Genomic DNA, 10,354 nt, shown 5'->3' with positions numbered 1-10,354 from the left:
TGCTGGTCCAGCCCCCACCCCGCCCAACCCCCATCTGAGGTGAATCATCATTTATTTTCCACTTTAATTTCATCCATTAGCAACAGTGACAGAAAAAAACATCTAATAACAAACATCTTATAACACTTTATAATAAGCACACACACACTATTAAGCATTAGTTAAGTTTTAAATACTGAATTCATCATTTATAACACATGAATACAGTTAAACATGTTTTACTCATCATTGATAAGCACTAACTGTATTTATAAACTACACACTAATGAGTATTCATGTGTTGTAAATGAAGAATTCAGTATTTATTAATGCTTAACTAATGATTAATAGTGTGTAGGCTACTTACCCTAAAGTGTTAGCCATCGTATTGTTGTTGTTACTCTGTAAACTTAGTTCAGCATCACATTATGATTATATGTTGAGATTTATTTCCACTTATGTAAAAATAGATGAAGTGATGTTTGTTGGGTCAGTCGTGTCCCTTTATGCCTTTGATGTCTCCGTAGCAACACAACACTTATGGTGCTGACGATGCACAAACACGCTGTAACACATTTTACCTTTATCATGAAAAAAAAGAAAAAAACTGCAGCTCCTGTGATTTTGACATCGACCTTGACTGTGTTGCGGTTTCCATGACGTTGTGCAGCTTTAATATAAAATGGTTCACACAGCGAGGTGAGGTCACTGTTCTCAGGGTCTTTAATATGCTAATGAGGTGGGCGGGGCTAACAGGCTCATGTACAGATTGCTGTGTGACGTCAAACAGCTGATTCCCTGAGACCGAGACCGTTGTGGTTGTTTATTTTAGTTCTAGTCGTAATGAGCTCCGACATGAGGTGGCGTTCGAGTGCACTTCTTTAAAGGGATAGTTCAACATTTTGTCAAATTGGCCCAATCCCTATAGTCGTAGCAGTAGGTTCGTTACCTATAATTGTCGGTGCAAGCTATTTTTAGAACGGCGGAGCAGAGCCGCGAGCTGCTCAGAGCTACGCTACGGAGGCTCATGGGATTTCTTGGTTTCAAAACACACTGCAGGTGCAGGACCAACAAACAAAGTTAACTTAGAGAAAAAGAAGTGAAGTCCGCACTCTGTATCAAGCTCCTCTAATTTTTATTGTGGAACGATCAATGTTTCGATCCCTGTGGATCTTCGTCCACATTTCTTGGTTTCCCCTCATCAAACTCAGCAAATACACAATCCAACAACTCCACAACGCTCTGGTGGACAAGTTGTGAGCTGCACATTCACCACACTATGAGATAATAACACAACGTTACCACACAGAGTTGTTTTAGAGGGAAATACAGAGACTGTTGATGAAAAACTGTCCCTGAAGGCAACGTGCATCAGAGGTTTTGCATGTATTTCCCTCTAAAACAACTCTGTGTGGTAACGTTGTGTTATTATCTCATAGCGTGGTGAATGTGCAGCTTACAACTTGTCCACCAGAGCGTTGTGGAGTTGTTGGATTGTGTATTTGATGAGTTTGATGCAGGGAAACCAAGAAATCCCATAATGAGCCTCCGTAGCGTAGCTCTGAGCAGCTCACGGCTCTGCTCCGCCGTTCTAAAAATAGATTACACCGACAATTAAAGGTAACAAACCTACTGCTATGACTATAGGGATTATGGCAATGGGCCAATTTGACAAAATTGCCCAAACTATCCCTTTAAGTAGGAGTTGCAAGTTGTTTTGGATGCAGCATCAGATCTGGTCTTGTACTGCAGCCGGTGCCGTCTGCAGGTTCAGCAGGAGAAGACTGAAGAAACATCAGCTCAAAATCAAAATTTCAGCACTTTAGCTCTCTCTCTCTCTCTCTCTCTTTCTCTCTCTTTCTCTCTCACACACACACACACACACACACACACATCTCCTGATCCTGGCCGTAGATTAGCCCGGCGCTGCGATGGAGGACAGTTGACAGGTGGGAGTGGGAGCGCAGCAGAGAGGGACTGAGTGGATATTGGTGGCAGAAGTGGGATTCTCCACCTGGCCGGCGTTCCGAGTCTGGAGTTGAAGGGATATTAATGTAAAATGGAGGGGACAAGTGTGCTTCTGTCCAATTACGCTGCACCCTGTCACTGCCAACCGGGGTGCAAACAACAGGAGGAAAGGATTAATTGCCTCGGACTCTGCCCCCACTACAGGCCCAATTATGGCAACATATTGGCTCCCGGTGCAGCCAGCAGCCACTGCTGTGCAGGGAGATGGTGTGAAATGTTCAGCGTGGTCTTTGGAAGGTCAGAGTGAGGAGGGGATGAAGAGCTGGATCTGGATCTGAGGGAGGGAGGGGGGGGACGGTGGGAACCAGACGTCACATGACAGCCAATCAGCACCGGATAAAAGACTTGGTGATGATGAAGCACGACGGTTAGTGGGAAGTTAAAAAGAGAAAAAAAAACAACTTCTCGAGAAGAAACTGGCAGAATTAAATCTAAAGTCTCTGCACTTGTCTGTTTTACAAACTCGATAAACTCCATTTAGTTCTGCAGCTCCACTGAAACAGACACTGAATTAAATAAATAAATAAATAATGAAAGAAAGAACAAAATAAGAAAAACTCTCACAAACCTCCTCCTCCAAGACTTAAACAGCCACAAACACACAACGTCTGTCCTCAGGTCCAACTTTACGGTATCACTTTATTTGACGCCTATCTCTATAACGCATTATAACCATACTAATAATGAGTTATAATGCAGTTATAGCACTGTGTAACTATAGTTATAAACACTCATAAATGATCATAATGCTTTATAACAATAATCATAACACACTATAAAGCATTTTATCATGACTTATAAGGTCATTTATTATAATACTTTATAACTGTTAGAAACTCACTGACAATGCCCACATCGATAACGCATTATTAATATAGTTATAATGTGTTATAATTGGCTTATAAACGTGTATAACTATCATTATAAACACTCATTAATTACAATAAGGTTTTATAACAATAAGGATAACACATTATAGGGCATTATAACTCTATTATAATACTTGACCTTATAAGTCATGATAAAATGCTTTATAGTGTGTTGTGATTATTGTTATAAAGCCTTATAATCATTTATGAATGTTTATAATTATAGTTAAACAGTGCTATAACTGCATTATAACTCATTATAAGTCTGGTTATAATACGTTATAGAGATAGGCGTCAAGTAAAGTGTTACCAACTTTACTAACTCTCCGTCTGATGTCATCACAGCTCCACATCTGTATTAATGACCTCACTGCTGTGTCACAGTCACTGTTTCAGTAAAGATGATTCAGCTCAGTGTGTTTGTACAGAGGAAGGTCAAAACCTTATAATAATATCTATTTTATCTAAGTGCAGCTCTGTGTGAGCGGTGGATCAGTATTTTTCCTCCAGCGGACCTGGCCCGGACCTCACATCACAAGTCTGAAACAGAACCTGCAACTCACGAGAAAATTATAAAAATCTAAATTATGGTAATAAAAAAGATGATGAATTTTTTAAAAACAAACAAAAAAAGTAAAGTTTTTCATGCTGAGAAATAAAAAACAGACACATCTGAATCTCATCAAACTGGATCCTACAATTCCCATAATGCAACTCTTTGAATTAGATTGTTATTATCAGAGTCTCAGAGGACCTTTCATCTTATTCTAAAGTATAATTATTTCACAGTTTAGATTGTTAGATCTGCATTTTATTATATGATCATTTACAATTTTTATAATGTCTATTTATTTAATATTTAACAAATTGAAGATCTGGTCACTTAATATGATTTGTTTCTTATATAATTTTCCATTCACACCTGCAAAATATGAACACTTCTTCATAATACTGGAGGTATTTGCATAAGTTACAACTTTTCAGACTATTAAACCTTCTTGATGCAGGTCCAACGTCCTCCCTATACTTCACCTATAAGGTTCTTGAAGCCGGAGCTGTGACTCGTCCCCTTGGACCAGAACCAGAACCAGTTCTCCAGGAACTATTATTATTATTAATGCACATTTAAAGTCCAAAAACTCTTATCCTGCTATAAAGTGCAGAGGGAGTGAAGTCGTCAGCAGCATCACTCACTCTGCCAAGTGGAGGAACTGTCCTCAACTTCCCCGCAGGTCATTTACATATTGAATCAATCAATCAATCAAACTTTATTTGTAGAGCACTTTTCATACAGGAAGCAGCTCAAAGTGCTTTACATAATGAAAACAAAGAGGACATTTACACACATAGACATAGACGCACACATTCAGACACCCAGAAATGAAAACACTGAGGAAACGCTGTCTTACACTCAACGATTTGTACTTTGCAGGAAAACACTAGAGAGTGAATAAAAACTAAGGTAAAACTAAATAAATAGATGAAACAAAATACATGAATATATGTGTATAAGTTGTTTTTTAAGTGCGTAAATGGACTGGCCCCACAAGTGATGTCGAAATTTGAAGATGCAGGACGACATTTGGCCGATCGTCCCTCTCAGTGCAAGGTAGAAAAACACCTATGGAGTTCTTCACCATCAGAAATGAAATCCCAAACAGAACTAAAGAGGTTTAGTGTGAAAGTTAAACATCGGCTCAAGCAGCAGCAGAAATGTGAACATTAACACCTCTCAAGTCATTGTCAATACAGCACTTTACTAAAGTTTAATGCTAAATTTAACTTAACTGCAGTTGTGTTTATTTATTCATGGTACCTATTCACTGTATTACACTGTAAAAACCAAGAATATTTGTCTTATTTCTTGTCAAAATGTCTCATTTCTAGTCAAAACTAATCTCTTTCCACTTAAAATAAGACTCATCACCTAAGAATTAACTTGTTTTTAAATAATTTTCACTTGTTTCAAACAAATTTTCACTTGAAATAAGTAGAAACATCTGCCAGTGAAAGCAAGTTTTTTGTGCTTGTAATAAGAAAGAAAAACTATCAGATTTGTCTCCTTATTTCAAGTGAAAATCTGCTTGAAAAAAGTAAAAAGTGTCTAAAAAACAAGCTACTTTTTACGTGATAAGTCTTATTTTTAGTATAATGAGATTTGTTTTGACTAGAAACGACATTTTAACTAGAAATAAGACAAATATTCTTGGTAAGATTTGAGTTTTTGCAGTGCATCCACTGTATTTCTATCATTGCATTTATTGTATTCAGTATATTTGATCCTATTCTAAAGCCTGACCAGGGACAAAGACTGTAAATTAGCTATAGACGTCTTGTATGCATCGCATTTTCCATTTTTTGAGGCAATGTTGTATGTACAGGTATCGTCCCTGTCAAATAAACATTAAAATAAAAAAATAAAATAATTCAAAGGAAAACAAATGGAGATTCTGCATAAAATCAAAGTTTAGATCTAATAAAACGATAAGAACAAATGTAGAATAGGTAAAAACACAGAGTTACTGATGACGTCATGTGACAGGATATAAGAAATTGCGTTGGGTTGGAGTTGGGGCCTTGTGAGATAGTGGTCTATCAGCCATTTGAGTGTGTGTGAGTGTGTGTGTGATGATGTTCCTCAGCCAGAGAGAAGCAATGAGCTCTTTTTGTTGATGTTGAAATACAGTATGGAGCCAGAGGAAACCACCCAGTAGTTTTCTAATCAGAGAGGGAAATGGAAGCGGAGTTACTGATGGTCTCGGGTGCATACGGCCGGCACCCTGAGACCACACGGAGCGCATTGGAGCCGGCACCTTGACGGATGCCCACTTCATGAATTTTGAATTAAATTGGCCCTTGATGAATTTGGGAATGTGGTACCTTTCTGTTTCCAAAGCAATAGGAATCCAATAAAACCTGGTGCCGGTGCCGTACAAATAAAGCCATACATTCTTCCCCGAGACCTTAGGAATGAGCCTCAGGTGGGGGGGAAAAATGACTGCAGCACCGGGAAGCAGCGAGAGGGAGGAGGAGGAGGAGGAGGAGGAGGGATGAGAGGCGAAGGCGAGAAGAGGAGAAGATGGGAAAAGAGGTTCTGATATGAGAGAGGTGGCGACAGACAGATAGAGAGGCTGTGATATGAAGAAGGAGAAGACGAAACGAGCAGGAAGGAAAGGAGCAGTGGGGGTGCAGAGAGAGTCAGGCCAGATAGAGAGAGTCTTAAATGAAGGTGGAAGGGGATTTTGCTGAGGGGTGTCAAGGGGCCGTCGGTGGGGGTGGGGGGGGGTCGGGGTTCTAGCACATTAGCCCTGTCCTCTCTGAGTGGAAGGGAACATATTGGTGGAAAGCCAATCCCCACATGGGGCTCGGTCGGCCGCCGCTCGGTCGGTCGGTCGGACTGCGAGCCGCCTGCAGCTCATCAGCCACCAGACATGCCAGGGCCTGGAGTAAATCAGAAGCCCCCCCCCCCCACCCCCACCACCACCACCACTCCACTCCTAACCCCCCCCCCCCCCCCCCGATTTCCCCAGAGGAGGCCACAGCCACAGCCACTCAAATCAGCGCCGGGTGCCAGAGAGCTGTGGGTAATCTCTGGCTCCGACCTCTACATGTACATCTGCCTCCACTGCCACTACGCTGCAGACAGAGAAAGAGCAGCAGCAGCAGCAGCAGCAGCAGCAGCAGCAGAAACCCCCAAATGTGCTGGTTAAGATGTACAGGGGGGGGGTGATCCGAGATGCTGATTACAGCCGACGTTTGCAAACACTTGCGTAAAGTTGTGTTTGTGATTCAGGCGACGGTTTGTCACAGTGGTTCTTCTGCCCCTCCCTATGTTTCTGACATGCTCATTCAAGTCAATATACACCAGACAGATATCTCAGATCAAATCATACACTGCAAAAACTCAAAATCTCACCAAGAATATTTGTCTTATCTCTAGTCAAAACAAATCTCATTCTACTTAAAATAAGACTCATCACATTAAAAGCAGCTTGTTTTTAGACACTTTTCTACCTTTTTCAAGCAGATTTTCACTTGAAATAAGTAGAAAAATCTGATAGTGGAGCAACTTTTTCTTTCTTCTTTTTTTTTTTATAAAACCTTTATTTACCCAGGCAAGCAATTAACCAACGACTCTCTAAACAGATAGAGCGCTGTGATTGGTCAACACAAACGGTGTTTGAGACTCAAAAAGTTCCTACTGTATGGCTCGTTTCTAGACCCACCTACGGAGCAAAGAGATTTGCTGCCGCTAGGGGGCAGCTACATTTCTAGGCTACAAAAAACTTTCTTTCACTGGCAGATTTTTCTACTTATTTCAAGTGAAAATTTGTTTGAAACAAGTGAAAATGATCTAAAAACAAGATTTTTTTTAAGGTGACGGGCCTTATTTTAAGAGGAAAGAGATTTGTTTTGACTAGAAATGAGACATTTTGACAAGAAATAAGACAAATATTCTTGGAAAGATTTTGAGTTTTTGCAGTACATGTAAATCCCTCCTCAATACACCACACATACATTCAAAATCAGCTCGAGGTGCTTTTAGTTATTATGGTCCAACACCGTGGAACTCTTTACCCATTGAACTCCGCTCACCTCCAACAAAATCTTCTTTTAAGTGTAATCTTGTTCTCACAAGCTTTTAATTAGTTTATTTGTCTTAACACGTTGGCTTTTGTTTTAATATGTACTCACATGTTTTGCCATCTTGCTTTTATCCTGAAGCACATTGAGTTTATGCTCACCATATGAAATGTGCTGGAAATAAAATTGACGTTGACATTCTTCTTCTTCTGCTGCTGCTGTTTGGTTGGAGCTTCAACGCTGCAAAATACTAAGAGGAAGAGGAATAATAATAAGACCAATCAGAAACATAAAAACTGAATGATGACATTAATGACAAAGGTAGATGTCCATGCACTGAAAAAACTCAAAATCTTTCCAAGAATATTTGTCTTATTTCTTTTCAAAATGTCTCATTTCTAGTCAAAACTAAGATTCATCACCTAAGAATTAACTTGTTTTTAGATCATTTTTACTTGTTTCAACAATTTTTTACTTAAAATAAGTAGAAAAATCTGCCAGTGAAAGTGAAAGTACAGTGCTGAGAAAGAAAAACTTGCTCCACTATCAGATTTTTCTACTTGTGATTATCCAGCAGGTGTCTATTGATATATGAAATCTGCTCTTTTATCGGATCATTCAGAAAACAGTTGGCCAATCAGAAGAGAGGAACACTCTCCAGTAGCTTTTATCTGCTTCAGCTGCTGAACTGAGCCGTCTTCTATCAGAGACAGGACTTTATTTAAAGAGTAAACTCCTCTCCTCTGGTTCTGTTGTTCCTGTTTAACAGTCAGAACAGAAGGAAAGAGTCGGATCCAGAGCAGCTTCATTTACTAGTTTAACCAGCTCCCATTCAACTTCTAATCAATACATGCAAAAACTAGTAACTGTATGTGAGTCCGGCTGCATCAGGTCTGAGCTTCAACACCCACCGGGTCGGACCGGGTTACGTTTTAATGTTCAGGCCCTTTGAGAACTGTAGCAGGAATGAAGCAGCTTATAAAGGGCTCAAACAGGCGATCGTGGCCTTTGAGAGGTTTTGTTCATTCACAAGAACTTTTAGAAAATAGAAACAGACCTGATTTCTAACTGAGACTCAGCTTTTATCGACTGAAACCTGGAGTCAGACCTGGTCCAGAACAGGAGACCAGAGTCGGGTTGAGACTCAGACTCGAGTGGTAAAAGAGTAGATGTCAGAGTGATCCAATAAAAAAATTTAAATAAAAAAATGGAGCAGATTTCAGAATAAAACAGTCGGAGAAACCAAATCCTGCAAGTTGTTGGTGGGCGGGGCTTGGTGACCGCTTCGTTGTGACATCACAAAGTCACAGTACAGAGTTCCCTCCTGTACGTTTAGTGGTCAGTTGTGTTTTAAACGAAATGAGGTTGTGTAAACGCTGAATAATCTCATTTTTGGGGTCAAGTCCTTTTTTTAATAACCCCCCCTCCTCCTCCATCCCTCCATCCTTTTACAGCAGCAGTGCAGTGACTAAGCAGCAGCAGCAGCAGCAGCAGCAGCGGCGGCTCCCTGCTCTCGCCCTCACGCTCCCTGCAGCTCTCTCCCACCAGCATGTGCATACTCTAATATGAATAATGTTTCTCCTCCAAGTCCCCCCCCCCCCCACTGTAATAAATGGAGTGCCATTTCGCACAATGGCAAAGTCGGGCCCGTATTGATTAACTCTCATCATCGACTCACGACGCCTGCTTCCTTGATTTATGATTGTCTGTTATTTTTACATTAGCTGTCAAATTCATCTTGTCTCTCCACAGCCGGGGTCAGCATCTGCAAACAGTAAACACCCAGCACCCTTCCTACACCCCCCCACCCACCACCCACCCACCCACACCCCCCCAGCCTCCAACCCCTCCAGCCCCAAGGGAATGGGCTGTTTTGTGTAGAATGTGGCTCCAGCAGCAGCAGCAGCAGCAGCAGCAGTAGAAACGTGTTGAGGCCGGTTGCACAGCAGGTTGAGGAGGTGGAGCCTCACTGCACTGCAAAAACTCAAGAATATTTGTCTAACTTCTTGTCAAAATGTCTCATTTCTAGTCAAAACTAATCTCTTTCCACTGTTTTTAGATCATTTTCACTTGTTTCAAACTAATTTTCACTTGAAATAACTAGAAAAATCTGCCAGTGAAAGTAAGTTTTTTGTGCTTGTAATAAGAAAGAATAATCAAATCAAATCAAATCAAATCATTTTATTGTCATTGTGCAGTTTAGAAAAACAGAAACAGCACAATGAAATTTACTTGTGTGACCAAAAAGAACAGACATAACTTACTCCACTATCAGATTTTTCTACTTATTTCAAGTAAAGTGAAAATCTGCTTGAAAGAAGTAAAAAGTGTCTAAAAACAAGCTACTTTTTATGTGATGAGTCTTATTTTAGGTATAATTAGATTTGTTTTGACTAGAAACGACATTTCTGACATGGAAATAAGACAAATATGGTGTTTTGTTTGTTTTCTTGTCACAGCTATGTTTCATCATCTTTAATATTTTGAAATAGATAATAATATTGGTGTTGAAGTAAGCCAATGTAATTATAACAACAGAGAGGGGCAGGTACTATAAGTTTTCTTCATCCTGCTCCTTTTCATTCATGGTGACAATGTGTACATTATGTAAATATGTGCAACCATGTGAAGAATGTATAGCTACCATGAATGGAATAAATCAAATGAAATGAAATGAAATATTCTTGGTAAGATATTGAGTTTTTGCAGTGTGTGGACAGAACCAGAGCTGATGCAGCTCTCATTATGAATCCAGGTGTCGTGGCGATGCTTCCTGCTTCCTGTCGTGTGTTCGGTGCAACAGACGACGTGAGTTCATCCGGCGGAGAGAAGAGATGATGAATCTGAACGGCGACGCGCCAGCCGGTGTCAGTGGGAAAATAAATGTCTTCCGT

Source organism: Trachurus japonicus, chromosome 13 (genome assembly GCF_045865225.1).
Source record: "Trachurus japonicus isolate A0001 chromosome 13, Traja_1.0".
NCBI lineage: Eukaryota > Metazoa > Chordata > Actinopteri > Carangiformes > Carangidae > Trachurus > Trachurus japonicus.
The sequence above is the reverse complement of the archived record's forward strand: the minus strand, read 5'-3'. Positions refer to the sequence as shown.